Genomic DNA, 14,166 nt, shown 5'->3' with positions numbered 1-14,166 from the left:
CGCGCGCGCGCTCGCGCGCGCTCTCTCTCTCTCTCTCTCACACACACAATAAATAAACTTATTTTTAAAAAATTCCAGGAGAACAGAGATCATATGTACTTAAAATATGCACAATAATGAATGAATGCATGATAACTATTTGTTTTGAGGACCTGAGGGCTCCCTCATTTACTCTGTCCTCCCAGTGCCTAGCGTGATGCGGGGCCTGTAGCAGGTGTTCGGTACATATCTCCCAAACTAATTCACGAAGCCCTTCACTTCCTTTGCAATTACTGCTCTGGGGAAAAAAAAATGTTGCCATTAAAAAAAAAAAAATTAAAGACAAGAAACCCATGCATCAGTGCCAAACAAAGTACTGCGGAATGGTTTTCAAAACCATAACTCCCTGATGGGATAATGTAGTTTAAATATAGCAGCTATTTTTCCCTCCAGTCGGTTTGTTCTTTGATTTTTGTGGAAAGATTTCAAAAGTTCTCTTCCACTGCCCTCCTGTCTCACCCCCCAAGGTGCTCAGATCTTGAACAGCAAAATGTTTAAAATGAAGAGACGACAGGGCCTCCGGAGCCTGGTAGAAAAATGAACAGTGATTAAATGTGATTTTTAATTTTAAATGATGAGCCACTCAGAGTCTCCCTTCCCTGCCAGGTGCCAGGGTGTTGCTCTGGCGGTGGTAGGGGCACAGTGAGCAGGTAGAGTTTCCGTCGGGCAGAAATCCAAGGCTTGTGAATGTGCCGGGTAGGGTTGCAGTGGACAAATTCCTAGAATAGGATCTTTGTTCCCAAGCTCATGAGCTTGCTCCCTTGATGTCCCACAATAGAAAAAAAAAAAGGGGGTGGTGGTGGTGGAGGCATGTTTAGGTCTCCTATTGTGATCCCGCTGTCGTTACCTGATAGTTCACACAAGATCCCTGGAGGCTGGCTGCCCTCCCAAGTCACCTTGTGATTCTCTCCTGATTTCAGAGAGGGGGAGGGAGGGGGACACTGTGTATCCTGAGGGAAGCATGTCTGACGAGCCTGATCCGTTCCATCTGGGAGGATGCATCATGAGGCCCATCTGGCTCCAGCAGTCTGCCGAGGCTGAGGCGATGGTCTTCGCCCGCACACCCCCGCCTGCTCCGGTCTCTCACCAGCCCGCTCGGCCTTCATCCTCCCCGGAAAGCAGCAGCTCCTGGCTTCTCCCACTTGCAAGGCTTCCCCTCTTCCTAGCCCTTGCTTTCTTCTCTGCAATCCCCTTTGCTCCTTTCTCCCATCAGAGGCTTCTCTCAGTCTCCCAGTCCTTTTGCAGACACCTCTTGGGACAGCCTTGTTCATTCACTCAGTGCTCCTGCACCACCCAGATCATGTCCTGATTTGGAGACAGATACACCCAATGTAAGGTCTTGTCCCGTGTCTCACATGCTGGAGTCCAGATACAAGGGTACTGCTTCCCCTTCCTTCCCTTAGTGGTTTTCCATTTCAAATGGTGGTAGAATCCACAGCCTCTGCTTTAGCCTTCAAGCTTCGCTTTTGAATCTTCTCAGGTGGGTCCAATCTGCACAGATGTAGGGGGGGATGGGTGGAGTCCAAGAAAGCAAAGGCTTGGCTGGAGATGTTTGCAAACATTAGACGTTTCTCTTCCATGACTCATCGGAGGAGAGCAGAGTCCTCCCTCTTCCTGGAATGCAGCAAACCCATGGCCAACTCCTACCCCCACCCTACCCCCGAAATAAAACAACCCACACATAGAGCCTTGTCCTTAAAAAATCAGATTTCCCTTAAACATCTGACATGGCAACTTGGGGAGGGGAGCATTTTAAGGCCTCAGAAGAGCAGCCTCTAAGAGGGATCCTCTGACGTGGGGACAGAGGAGGCTGCAGAAACAGCCTGTCATTTGCAAGCAAAGAAAGTGCAAGTGTTGTTAGGTGGGGTCCCTTGAAGAAAAGTGTCTTCACTGCCCTCTACCTCCTCCACTTCCCCCAACCCTTCTACTTAGTAGCTTCCTAATATATAACCTGGGATAGACAACATTTGGATCATTCTAGAGACGCTTGATTTCAGTGGTACATAAAAGGGCTCTAGGAGAAAATAGGCGGATGCAGACAAAAAGGAAGGAAAGGAGACTAAAAGGAAGACATCATTTATTAAACACATATCTGCCATGCATGCAACGTGCTAGGACCTTTTCACGTGCTGGCTTGCTCCATCCTTGGGATAAGCCTGTCAGGTAGGTGTCATTCCTATCTCCCCAGATCCTGAAAGCTGATGGTCAGACAGGTTTAAGTCATTTGCGGAAGACACACAATTGGAAACTGCCATTCAGTAAACATTGTTAAGAACAGAAGATTATTGGGGCGCCTGGGTGGCTTAGTCGGTTGGGCGTCTGACTTCAGCTCAGGTCACGGTCACGATCTCGCGGTCCGTGAGTTCGAGCCCCGCGTCGGGCTCTGGGCTGATGGCTCAGAGCCTGGAGCCTGCTTCCGATTCTGTGTCTCCCTCTCTCTCTGCCCTTCCCCCGTTCATGCTCTCTCTCTGTCTCAAAAATAAAACCTTAAAAAAAATTAAAAAAAAAAAGAACAGAAGATTATTTGTATGGGGGAACAACTAGTTAGAACCATTCCTCACACCATAAAATGCAATACATTTCATAGGGGAAAGAGTTAAACACTAGAAAAAAAAATCTGTGAAAACAAAAGCAGCAACAATAAGCATATATGAGTGGAAGGGAGATAAATTTCTAAGTACTTCAGATAAGGAGACATTTTTAGTTTGCATAACAAAACGTTACAAAACAAATGGAGGGAATATATGCATTAGAGACTTGTAAGAAACTGTGTGATTCCTTGAAAAATCTTTTAAGGAGAGTAATCTGATTCTGTGGCTGCTTAAAGGCACTCAGAGAAAGACACATTCATATAGATCTTGACTGCAGCAAATATCTCAGTGGCTGGTCCTTGGAGCAGGTTAATTTCCTGCCCGGGGAAGAGGCAGGGGTCATTCTGAGTTCTGCAGAACTGTAGCTCCTGCAGGTGGGGAAGGGCCAGCTGTTGAATGCGCTGCACACGGAGCCCTGAGAAGGATGCAAAGAAGAAAGTGACATCCACTGAAAACCGCATGAGGCGGCTTCCGCCAGCAGAATGCAGTGACCTGAGCTGGAATTCTGCCAGGACAGTGGGATTAACTTCCCAAGCGCGCGCCAAAATGGGCCCCGGGATTTTTATTTTTATTCGTTTTCCATTACAAGTGCACAGCAACGCAAACAAGCCCCAAAACAATGAGAGCCACCGAGAGTCATTTTCCCTTGCGGGTGCGGGGTGCCATCTCAGGACCACACGTCTTGCTGACCTTATCTTATCGAAGTTTACAATTGAGAGTTTGATTACTCACTTCCCCACCGACGTTAATGGGAGAATGGCACAAAGATTGCCCAATTAAAGCAGTATGCACACACCAAAAAAAGGGAAATAAAGCAAGAGTGGGCCTAAGAAAAGATAGGTCTAGCTGTCCCAGTCGCCCAAGATCAGGAGCCTGTAGGCACTGGGATTGAAAGAGATCTGACCGCAGGCAACTAAATGTCAATTAAAGAGATTGGGGTTAAGAGGGAAGGGAAGGGCTTAGTGCATTAGATCCCGACTTCAGGCTAATGATGCTCTCAGGGGGTACTTTCTGGCAGACGTTAGGTATGTTTTAACTTGTGATTTGTTCTGTTCCTCCAGTTTCATGATTCAGAGTTATCACAGGTCTTCCAAAATACCACCTTTTGGAAATTGTAGGAAAACAAATTCAGGGAATTGCAGCCACCTGGTGAGGAATGTATGCTCTTAGGCAAACTACTTAATCGGTGTCCCTAGTCCCTCTTTGGTGAGATGTGGAAAATAGAACCTACCTCAGGCAGCTTTCCTCAAGTGAAGTGTGCAGCATAGCACTTGGTAGAGCTGGTGGACAGACACACACCTTTATCTTAGGCTCCTCTTAAGATCCAGCCTCCTTGAAACAAATCATTGGGGTCAATCGTACAACAATAAACACATCTGCTAACATTATTGAGTATATAGAGGCTTCATATTTTTCATATGTTCCTTTTTTTAGTAAGAAATATGCCAGACATATAAAAAAGTACAATAATTATATAATAAGCACTCATATACCCATCATCCATTTGAAGAAATGTAACACGCTTGGCACAATCGGAGTCCTTGTGAGCTCTGTGAATTCCTCCTCCTTTCTTTCTCAGTGGAGACTTCTATCCTGAACTCAGAGTTTGTCTTCCTCATGCACAGTTTTATATTTTTACCAAAGATAAATATCTATACGTATCTCCATAAGCAATTTTGCAAACTGTACTGTTTTGCATTTTCTAATCGTACATACAGACCTCACCAATTCTGTGTGTTTCCTGCATATTGCTTTTTTTTACTCACAATTACGTTGTTTTTTTTAAAAAAAATTTTTAGGTTTAGTTATATCTTTATCTACATCTACAGCTACTTCATTTTTCTTGCTCTCTAATTATATATATGTATATTTAAATAAATAAGTAGAACAACACAGGAAAAGCTGAAATCCTCATTGTTCCCCTTCCTCTGTAATCCATATTATTAAGTTTACAATGTCGGATTTCCCAGACCAAATCAAAGATGAGGATTTCACTTTCTCTCTCTTCCCTAAAACACTTAGCTGTTTTTTCCCCCTTGCTTCCAAAATTGATGTGACTTCATTTAGGGCTGCCAAATTTTGCACTGCCGGTGCCTGGAAATAGACTGGTTTGCACCGTAGAGAACTCATCTCTGTGTGATAGGTCCCACCTCCTCTTTCAGACTGTGAAGGCTGCTCGTACCTTGAAGAAAGCATTGCCATGGGATTTGGCACTGTGGGAATATTGGCTGATGACAATTTCTCAATTGTCAGGTTTTTATAGAGCCTTAATATTAAAAGAGAAACAAGAGGCGCCTCGGTGGCTCAGTCAGTTAAGCGTCCAACTCTTGATTTCAGCTCAGGTCATCATCTCAGGGTTTGTGAGTTCAAGTCCCACATCAGGCTCTGCGCCGACAGCATGGAGCCTGCTTGGGATTCTTTCTCCCTCTCTCTCTCAAAATAAATAAAGGTTTAAACTTTAAAAAGTAAAAAAAGAGAGAACCGAGTAAAACCCGCAGATGAGCAAAAACTTCACTCGCCAGCACCCCCTCCACCACCAATAGTTATGAAATGATATGACTATCCAGACATTTGCATATATACTTTCCTTTTGGTTCCTCTGAGCTACCACAATAATTCAAACAGTTTAGTTTGTATAAGAACTACTATATAGGAGGGTTGTTTACACTAAACCGTATATATATATATATATATATATACACACACACACACACACACATATATATACATGTATATATATATGTATATATATATATTGTATTTTGCTGGCAATTTAAAGGGCTTTTGGGGATTGGCTTGACTACAGTTAATTTTCATCTTACTCATCATATATAATGTAATTTCTTTGTTGTAAGTTTTGAGCAAATGCTGGTTATTACCATTATTATTAGAGAGGAGAAGTACTTCACTGATTTGTAAACATACTAGAACAAAATCAGCTTGGGGGAATCATGGGAAATGGCCAATGTATATGAAGATGATGCTTTTGTTCTTCCAGATAATGTGTTCTGGGTGGACCAGGTGGCTTGGTGAGGTTGGGCAGGGGGCCTGCCATGCCATGTATGGGGTACCCCGCACAGCAGACAGGATTCCACTTCAAGACTCATTACTGAGCTAATCTTAGCACATGCATAATTGGGTTTTATAGTGCCACACCCCCCTTTCTTTTAATTGCAGTCAAAAACATCACATAAAATTTACCATCTTAACTATTTTTAAGTGTATGGTAGTAACTACATACACTTTGTTGTGCAACGGATCTCTAGAACTTTTTCATCTTGCAAAACTGAAACTCTATGCCAGTGTAACAGCAACTTCCCTCTTGTCCCCAGCCTCCCAGACCCCGGCAACTACCATTCTACTCTCTGAGAGTTTGACTGTTTTAGATACCTCATAGAAGTGGAATCATGCAGTATTTGTCTTTTTACAATTGGCTTATCTCACTTAGCATAATGTCCTCAAAGTTCATCCACACTGTAGCATATGACAAGATTTCCCTTTTTTTTAAAGTTTATTTTTGAGAGAGAGAGTAAGAGAGAGTGTGCGTGTGTGATCAGGGGAGGGGCAGAGAGGGAGAGAGAGAAAGAGAGAATCCCAAGCAAGCTCTGCGCTGACAGTGCAATGTGGGATTCGAACTCATGAACCGTGAGATCATGACCTGAGCTGAAACCAAGAGTTGGACTTTCAACCGACAGAACCACCCAGGTGCCCCTCCTTATTTATTTATTTGTTTGTTTATTTATTTATTTATTTATTTTTAAGGTTGAATGAAATTCCATTGCATGTATACACCACATCTTTTTTCTCCATGCATCCGTTGGTGAACACTTAGGTTGCTTCCTTCTCTTGGCCATTGTGAACATGTTGCGAGGAACGTGGTGTGCAAATAGCTCTCCCAGATCTGTTTTCAATTCTTTTGGATATATACCCAAAGTGGAATTGCTGGATCATATGGTAGTTCTATTTTTAATGTTTTTAAGGAATCTCCATACTGTTTTTCTTAGAGGCTGCTCCATATCATTTTGATCCTGGCTGTACTGTCCTGCTCTTGAGGACAATACCAGTTTGGTGAGCCCACCTTTCACCTATGCTCTCTATTCTGCTAATTCAACTGTAGCTACACTAGGTGCTCTGGGCTCTGGCAGCTCCACCCCACTCCACCCCTAGGTTAGGCCACCCCATTCTACCCCCTAGGTTAGGCCTTTGAGAGTGATTCCAGATGGAGCAGGCCTCAGGCACAGGACCCAAGATCCCAGTGACCAAAGCATCTCAGATGCCATGTTGGCTATTTTTTTACTTTCTAAATCTGGGAAGCATTGCCACTTGTTTCTTATTTTCCTCCTCTTTCTTCCAGAAAGGCAGATGTAACTGTCAGAAGGAGTTCATCAGCCTCATTCTGTCATTTTTCTGCTCTTGAAGCTACTGACGTGGATGGAACCAGCTCTCAGAAGCCCAGGTGCACAGATGTAAACTTTCAGTGGAAGCTTCCTCCTAGCTGTTCCCCAGGGTCACCTGTGGCTCTAAGGCATTAAGAGCACCAAACTCTTACAGGGCAAGGCCCAGAGTCATGCATGATTCAATTCCCAAGTCACAGAATGGATGGAGTCCTCCCTCAGATCTCCCACATAAGCTCCATATCAGACCAGAGAGTTTTAGTCTTTCTTTTTCTGTATGACCACTCCAGGAATGAGCAAACCGGCTCATTACTAGTCCTGAGCTGGTGAATCCCGAATCATCGAACCAGGGTCATTGTGGCACCAGCAGCTTCCCACCTATGCCTAATTCATTGGGCTTCAGCTGTAGATTTGACCTGTTGGGTGTTCAGAGGTCCATCTTAGACTTTTGGGGAAGGGTGGCAGGTATGGAAGGAGACACAAATACCTTCAAACATTATTCTTGCCCTCTGGAACCTTAGTTTCAGTGATGGACAGAGTGGAAGAGAGAGAGAAAACTTTGAAATAGTCTTCCTTCTTAACCCACGAATTCTCAGGCCTAGTGCTTATTGGTGCTATGTGTGCTAGAAACATGGGTAGTCTGGAACCTGTACATATTAACTAACCTATCTGGTTTAGCCTTGGAAAAATGATGTTTCAGGTCTAAAAAGGGATCATGATGAACCTAATTTTCCTCTCTAGACCCTAAGATTCCACTGAAGAGGTACCCAGTTGGAGAATTTGGGAATAGAGAAAGATACCTGAAATCTAACTCCATTGGGAGGAAATTTTAAGTTTACTCATGTATATGAGCCTCAGGCTTTGAAAAACCATGTTGACCTCATTCTCTCTTTCTATTTTCCTTTCTGATTGCTACCTGTGATCGTCAGTGTTATGTGTTAGTGCGGCTAGACTACAGTTCCCAGTTATTCAATCAAACACTAATCTAGTTGTTGCTGTGAAGGTATTTTGTAGATGTGATTGACATTCATGATCAGTTGACATTATGTAGGCATCATACTTCCTGATTTCAAACTATATTACAATGCTAAAGTAATCAACACATTATACTGGCATAAAAACAGACACATAGATCAATGGAATAGAATAGAGAGCCCAGAAATAAATCTACGCAAATTTGGTCAATTAATTTACAACAAAATGGCCAAGAATATACACCAGGGAAAGGACAGTATCTTCAATAAATGATGTTGGGAAAACTGGACACTCACATGCAAAAGAATGCAACTGGGACCCCTGTGTCATACCATACACAAAAATCAGTTCAGAATGAATTAAAGACTTAAATTTAAGACCCGAAGCCATAAAACTCCTAGAAGAAATCATAAGGGGTAAGCTCTTGACACCAGTCCTGACAAAGGCAACAAAAGCAAAAATAAAAAAATTGGAACTACAGCAAACTAAAAAGCTTCTACACAGCAAAGGAAACCATCAATAAAATGAAAAGGCTACCTATGGAGTGAGAGAAACTATTTGTAAACCATATGTCTCATGAAGGGTTAATATCTATACATAAAAAGAACTCACACAACTCAATAGCAAAAGCCCAAACAATCCTATTAAAAAAAGGGCAGAGGAATTGGGTAGACAGATTTTCAAAGAAGACATACAATGGCCAACAGGTACATGAAAATATGCTAAAAATCACTAATTATCAGAGAAATGCAAATCAAAACCACAATGAAGTATCACCTCACATCTGTTAGAATAGCTGTCATAAAAAAGTCAAGAGATAAGTGTTGGTGAGGATGTGGAGAAAAGGGAACCCTTGTGCACTGTTGGGAGTGTAAATTGGTGCAGCCACTGTGGAAAACAGTGTGGACGTTTCTCAAAAAATTAAAAATAGAACTAACTATCATATGATCCAGCAATCCTGTTTTTGAGTATATATCCAAAGGAAATGAAGACAGGATATTGAGATATCTGCACTCCCAAGTTCACTGCAGTATTATTCATAATAGCCAAGACATGGAAACAACCTAAGTGTCCATCAACAGGTGAATATGAGACCATATAGATATGAGATATATATATATATATATATATATATATATAATTCCTATATATATCCAACAGCTTCTGTTCCTGCTAGAGAGTTTCCTTCTAGTCTCCCCTTTCTGGTGGCGCTCTCTATGGGTTTCAGGTTTTCCTGACCAGCCCCCACAATCTCATAAGCCAATTCTTACTATATACCTCCTACTGGTTCTGCTTCTCTGGGAGCCCTGACTGATGCAGAACCCTTCATGCGTGTTCTGGAGCAGCTAGAATGGTCTCGCAATTTCCAAAGGTGCCAGCTGCATTTCCACCTCTGAGTTTTATCTTGTTCCCTACAGCCTTGCTGGGATGTCCTCTTCCAGGGAGCCACTTGTCAAGTCTTGACTCTAGCCTTCAGTTCAAAGCCCAGCTTGAAGAGCTGCCTCTGTGAAGACTTCCTGGCCACCTCACCTCTATGAGTTCTCCCTCCTGGGAGTTCGTACAGTGCTGTGGATGACCACTCATTCGGCCTGCAGACCGACTTTATCTTGTTATGATCTGGTGAGGGTCAGAAGCGTGACTTCTATATCTTTGCTTCCCTAACTCTAACTGTTGCCCCACCTGAAGGATGTACCCAGACATTTGTTGAGGATGCCACTGAAGCCCTACCAGCATAAGCGGAGTGCCATCTTTAGCTTTCTGATGCATTTCATAATTCCCGTCGCTTCACAAGTGCCAGCATTTTCATGGTGTGCAGCACCCCCACCCATATTCTGACGCTCGGATAGGCTAGAGTGAAAGAAGGTAGTGGTGGGGGGGGGGGCTTTTGGAACATGACTTAAAATAGAGAATAGAGCCAAAGACAAGATTTTGATGTAAAAACATATAGGAATTGTGTATGTCAAGAGTCTGAGGCAGGGTACCTGGGTGGTTCAGTTGGGTGGTTAAGTGTCCGACTCTGGATTTTGGCTCAGGTCATGATCTCACGGTCATGGGATCAAGTCCTGTGTCAGGCTCTGGGCTGGGCATGGAGCCTGCTTCTGATTTCTCTCTCTCCCTCTCCACCCCCCCCCCCCCACTCTCTCTTTTTCTCATAAATAAGTAAGTAAGTAACTAAATAAATAAATAAATAAATGGGAGTCCTTGATTTCTAGAGATGCACACTAAAATATTAAAAAAAAAAAAAAAGAGTCTGAGGAAAGGTCTTACTGCCAGATTCCCACTTTCTTCACTTCCCCTGCTTGCAAGCGTTCAAAATCTCTGGCTCCATGCAGGGAAAACCTGAAGGAACTGACTATCCAACAACCTGAGCCAAAGATCCTAAGTGGAGGTGAGGAGCAGAAAAATGGGAACACAACACTGGCGCCTGGCAGAGGAAGGAGTCCCCGGAAGGAATCTCCCTTTGGAGGACAGCCTGGAGGAAGCCTTGGGTGGTCCTGGAGCAGCAGGCAGGACAGGGTACCAGGCATCCGGGCATCCGGGAGCCTCACCCGATGGGAACAGATATTTGGGACTGGAGTCTGAGGTGAGGGATTCACGCGAATCCCTCTGGACTCCAAGGGTGCATGTGACTAACCTGCTGGCACCTGCCTCTCCCCGCAGGGTGCTGGGCTGCACCTTCTGTCCTTCTGACCCTCCAGGGGGAGGAAGGGGATTACACGACCTGTCAACCTGTCACCTGTCTGAGGTGATGGTGCATTCCTGTCTGACTCAGAGAACTGCAGGCTCTTCAGGGACCCAGGAGCCCAGGAGGTTCCTGTCAGGAAGCTCAGTGAGGGGGCACCTGAGAAGCCCCCTTTTCTTCTTCTGGCCTCCCTCCCTTTCTCATCTCCCCTGAGAACAAAAAGAATTGAAACTTCTTGGGAAGAGAAGGCGGGGTGCATGGGCCCTTTGGCTTTAGCTCAGTTACTTCCTGAAAAATCCTATACTGTTTCTAGAATGGTTTGAGCTTGCAGATTGAGTTTCAGTTAAGGGAAATCTTAACTCTGACCTTTCTTCTGAGGTGGGGCACCTCTGAGGGAGCTGACAGGGTGGCAGGGGCTGAGGTGATGGGTCGAAATGGAGACACAAGTCCTCACTGAGAACAAAGTTCTTCTGGATATGTCGAATAGGAAACAATTTTCCTCACGGAGGCACCCCTAAGTTATCTGGGTCCGCACTGAAAGGCAAAATCAACAGCGTGAGAGCAAGAACGAAGTATGGACAGGAATGACGAGTTGCTCTGTGTGACGATTATTCACGGGTCTACACCGACTAGTTAAAAGATGTGTGAAAGATAAGTCCAGCCTCACTAGTAACCAAGGAAATGTAAATCCAATCAAAGACATACAATTTGCAGCGACCATACTGCACTGCTCTTAAAGAGGACCTTGTCTTAGACACCCTCAGACACGCTGGGAATGCCTTCTGGCTTTCCGGAAAGGCACTTGGTAATAAGTAACAAGACTTCAAAAAGGATGACTCAGTAATGTCACTTCTAGGAAATGATTCTAAAGAAATAACAAGAGATGTGAGCAAAGATGATTTTATGCAAAGATTATCATTGCTTCATTATGAAAGGAAAAAAAAAAACCCACCAACCCAACCCTTAAATGTCCAACAAAAGGGAATGGTTAATCACCATAAATGCATATTGGAGATTATGTCATCACTAATTTAAATAAGGGCATGGGTGTAGCCAGTTTGATGAAACCCTGTGTGTGAAATCCCTTTGCTGGCCAGGAGGAGCTCCTTTACCTCTCTGGGAAAGGAGGGAGGCCTCACTCCCTTCTCTGTAAAAGGAGTTTCTCGGCATCTACCAAGGAGAGCTGCTTGGAGAATGAACTGTGATAATGGGTGTAAAGTGATTAGCGGGGTTCCCAGTCTCATAAGACTCGATCAGTGTGAACGGTGATCATTTCAAAATGGACATGTATTCTTTTTTAATAAGGAAAAAAAATTCTAATTCATGCTGTTTTAAAGTAATATGTCAGAAGAATTTCTGATGAAGCAGAACACAAAAACACATTAATTATAAACGCTGATACAAACAATGGGTGTGCATAAAGTCCCTCTTGTGCAAACACACACGCATATACACAGAGACGTGGGTGCAATTCAGAAACATGTAAAGGAGCTGCCTCAAGGTATTACCAGGAGTTAAGTTGTGGACTATGGGTGACGTTAGTCTCCCTCTTTATACGTTAGAAAACTTTCTTTTATTTTTTAAGTTTATTCATTTATTTTGAGACACAGAGAGAGAGAGAGAGAGAGAGAGAGCAGAGGAGGAGCAGAGAGAGAAGGAGAGAGAGAGTCTCAAGCAGGCTCCAGACTCTGAGCTGTCAGCACAGGGCTGGATGTGGGGCTCGAACTCACCAACCAGTGAGATTCTGACCTGAGCTGAAACCAAGAGCTGAATGCTTAACTGACTTGAGCCACCCAGGTGTCCCTTCTTTTTTTCAAAAAAAAATTTAAATGTTTATTTATTTTTGAGAGGGAGAAAGAGACGGAGAGAGATGGAGAGAGACAGAGCATGAGCGGGGGAGGGGCAGAGACAGAGGGAGATACGGAATCCGAAGCAGGTTCCAGGCTCTGAGCTGTCAGCACAGAGCCTGACGTGAGGCTCAAACTCACAGACTGTGAGATCATGACCTGAGCCGGAGTCGGATGCTTAACCAACTGAGCCACCCAACCACCCCTTAAACTTTTTTAAAAAAATGTTTTATTTATTTTTTGAGAGAGAGAGAGAGAGAGAGAGAGAGAGAGGGGGAGGGAGGGAGGGGCAGAGAGAGAGAGAAGGACAGAGGATCTGAAGCCGGCTCCATGCTTAAAGGCTGACAGTAGAGAGCCTGATGTGGGGCCTGAACTCACAAACCATGAGATCATGACCTGAGCCAAAGTTGGACACTCAACAGGCTGAGCCACCAGGCGCCCCTACGTTAGTATATTTTTAAAATTTTCTACAATCAGCACTTTATAATTTTTAAAAAGTAAAAATGTCCAGAAGATTCCAGATTTGGTGGTGGTGGGGGACCCAAAAGGGAAAACTGTGACCTCCAGCTGTGAGCGGCCCCTCCGTTGGTGTCATCCTCCACAGAAAGCCGAGTCACCCCTGTGGGGCCAGGGTGTCCTGTGAAATATATAGAGCAGGGTCAGGCCAGCTCGTGAGGCACGATGGCCTCGGCAGACCTTTCCAGGGAGTGGGCACTCTGCCACCGGGCCTGTATCGTAATGAGATAATGTTTGTGAAAGCACTTGGCCAGAGAGAAAACTCTATCCAGATAGGTGATTCCGGGCTTATTCTAGAGAAAGGAGGCTCTCAGAGCACATTCCATTAAGGAATTTCACACTCTTGCCTCCTCCTGCAAACTCTTCCCTTTTCCTCCCTCCCCTGAACAGAAATATATTTAGCAACCCTATCTAAACTCTCTTCTTTCCCTTAATTTGATTAAGGGGCTGGGGGGACAAGGGATGAAGTGGGGGCTGAGGAGAGGGGCAGATGGAGCTGCAGGGAGAGATTAGAGCAGGTGGATGGCTATCTGGGGCCAGAGTGGTGCTTGAGTGTGGACAGGACGAGGGCCTCCAGGTACTTAGTACAGAAGTGTAGAGGACAGAGGGAGGGAGCGCTTGATCACGGAGCACAGCTCTCCGGCGGGATGAGAACCGAGTCGGGGAGAGTCAAGCCTTGAGAACCAACTGGGACAATGGGGGGCATGTCCTAAGGGAGGCGCTGACATTTTTTCCGAGTCCCTGCTGGCTTCCTGGAGCTTTAGGGTCTTCAGATCCTTGAGAAGTTCCAAGAGACTAGCACATGGTGAACCCCTGCTACGTATTAGGTATTTTGACATACCTCAGCCAATTTACTCAAATTAAGTAAATTATTATCACCTGTGAATATCATGCTCTGCAAGAAGAGGCATTTTTGCCTGCAAGCTGGGGACCAGACCCAGCTTGCCTTGCTTCCTCTGCTCCCCCTTGGCTCATGCTACCTTCAGGAGGAGAACAGTTAACAGTCAGTATGCATTCAGTGTCTTAGAAAGAAGTGGTTCTATTCAATCCTCACAATGTCTCTATGAGATAGATGCCATTAATGCCCCCATTTTACAGAAGAGCAACCTGAGGCTTAGGGT

At 44.5% G+C, this 14,166-nt stretch overlaps 1 long non-coding RNA gene across 1 annotated transcript; it reads right to left on the bottom strand.

Annotated features, from left to right (window-relative positions):
• Nucleotides 1–2,506: 2,506 nt before the first annotated feature.
• Nucleotides 2,507–11,461, bottom strand: LOC132665338 (uncharacterized). Its single transcript, XR_009604074.3, has 3 exons — nt 10,737–11,461; nt 3,862–3,962; nt 2,507–3,732 (listed from the first exon to the last, which is right to left on the bottom strand). It is a non-coding gene; the product is annotated as an uncharacterized LOC132665338 (long non-coding RNA).
• Between the last annotated feature and the right edge of the window lie 2,705 nt (nt 11,462–14,166).

The sequence above is a fragment of the Panthera onca genome, chromosome D3, assembly GCF_046562875.1.
Source record: "Panthera onca isolate mPanOnc1 chromosome D3, mPanOnc1 haplotype 2, whole genome shotgun sequence".
Classification (NCBI taxonomy): Eukaryota; Metazoa; Chordata; class Mammalia; order Carnivora; family Felidae; genus Panthera; species Panthera onca.
Note: the sequence above shows the minus strand (reverse complement) of the source record. Positions and strands in the feature narration are given on the sequence as shown.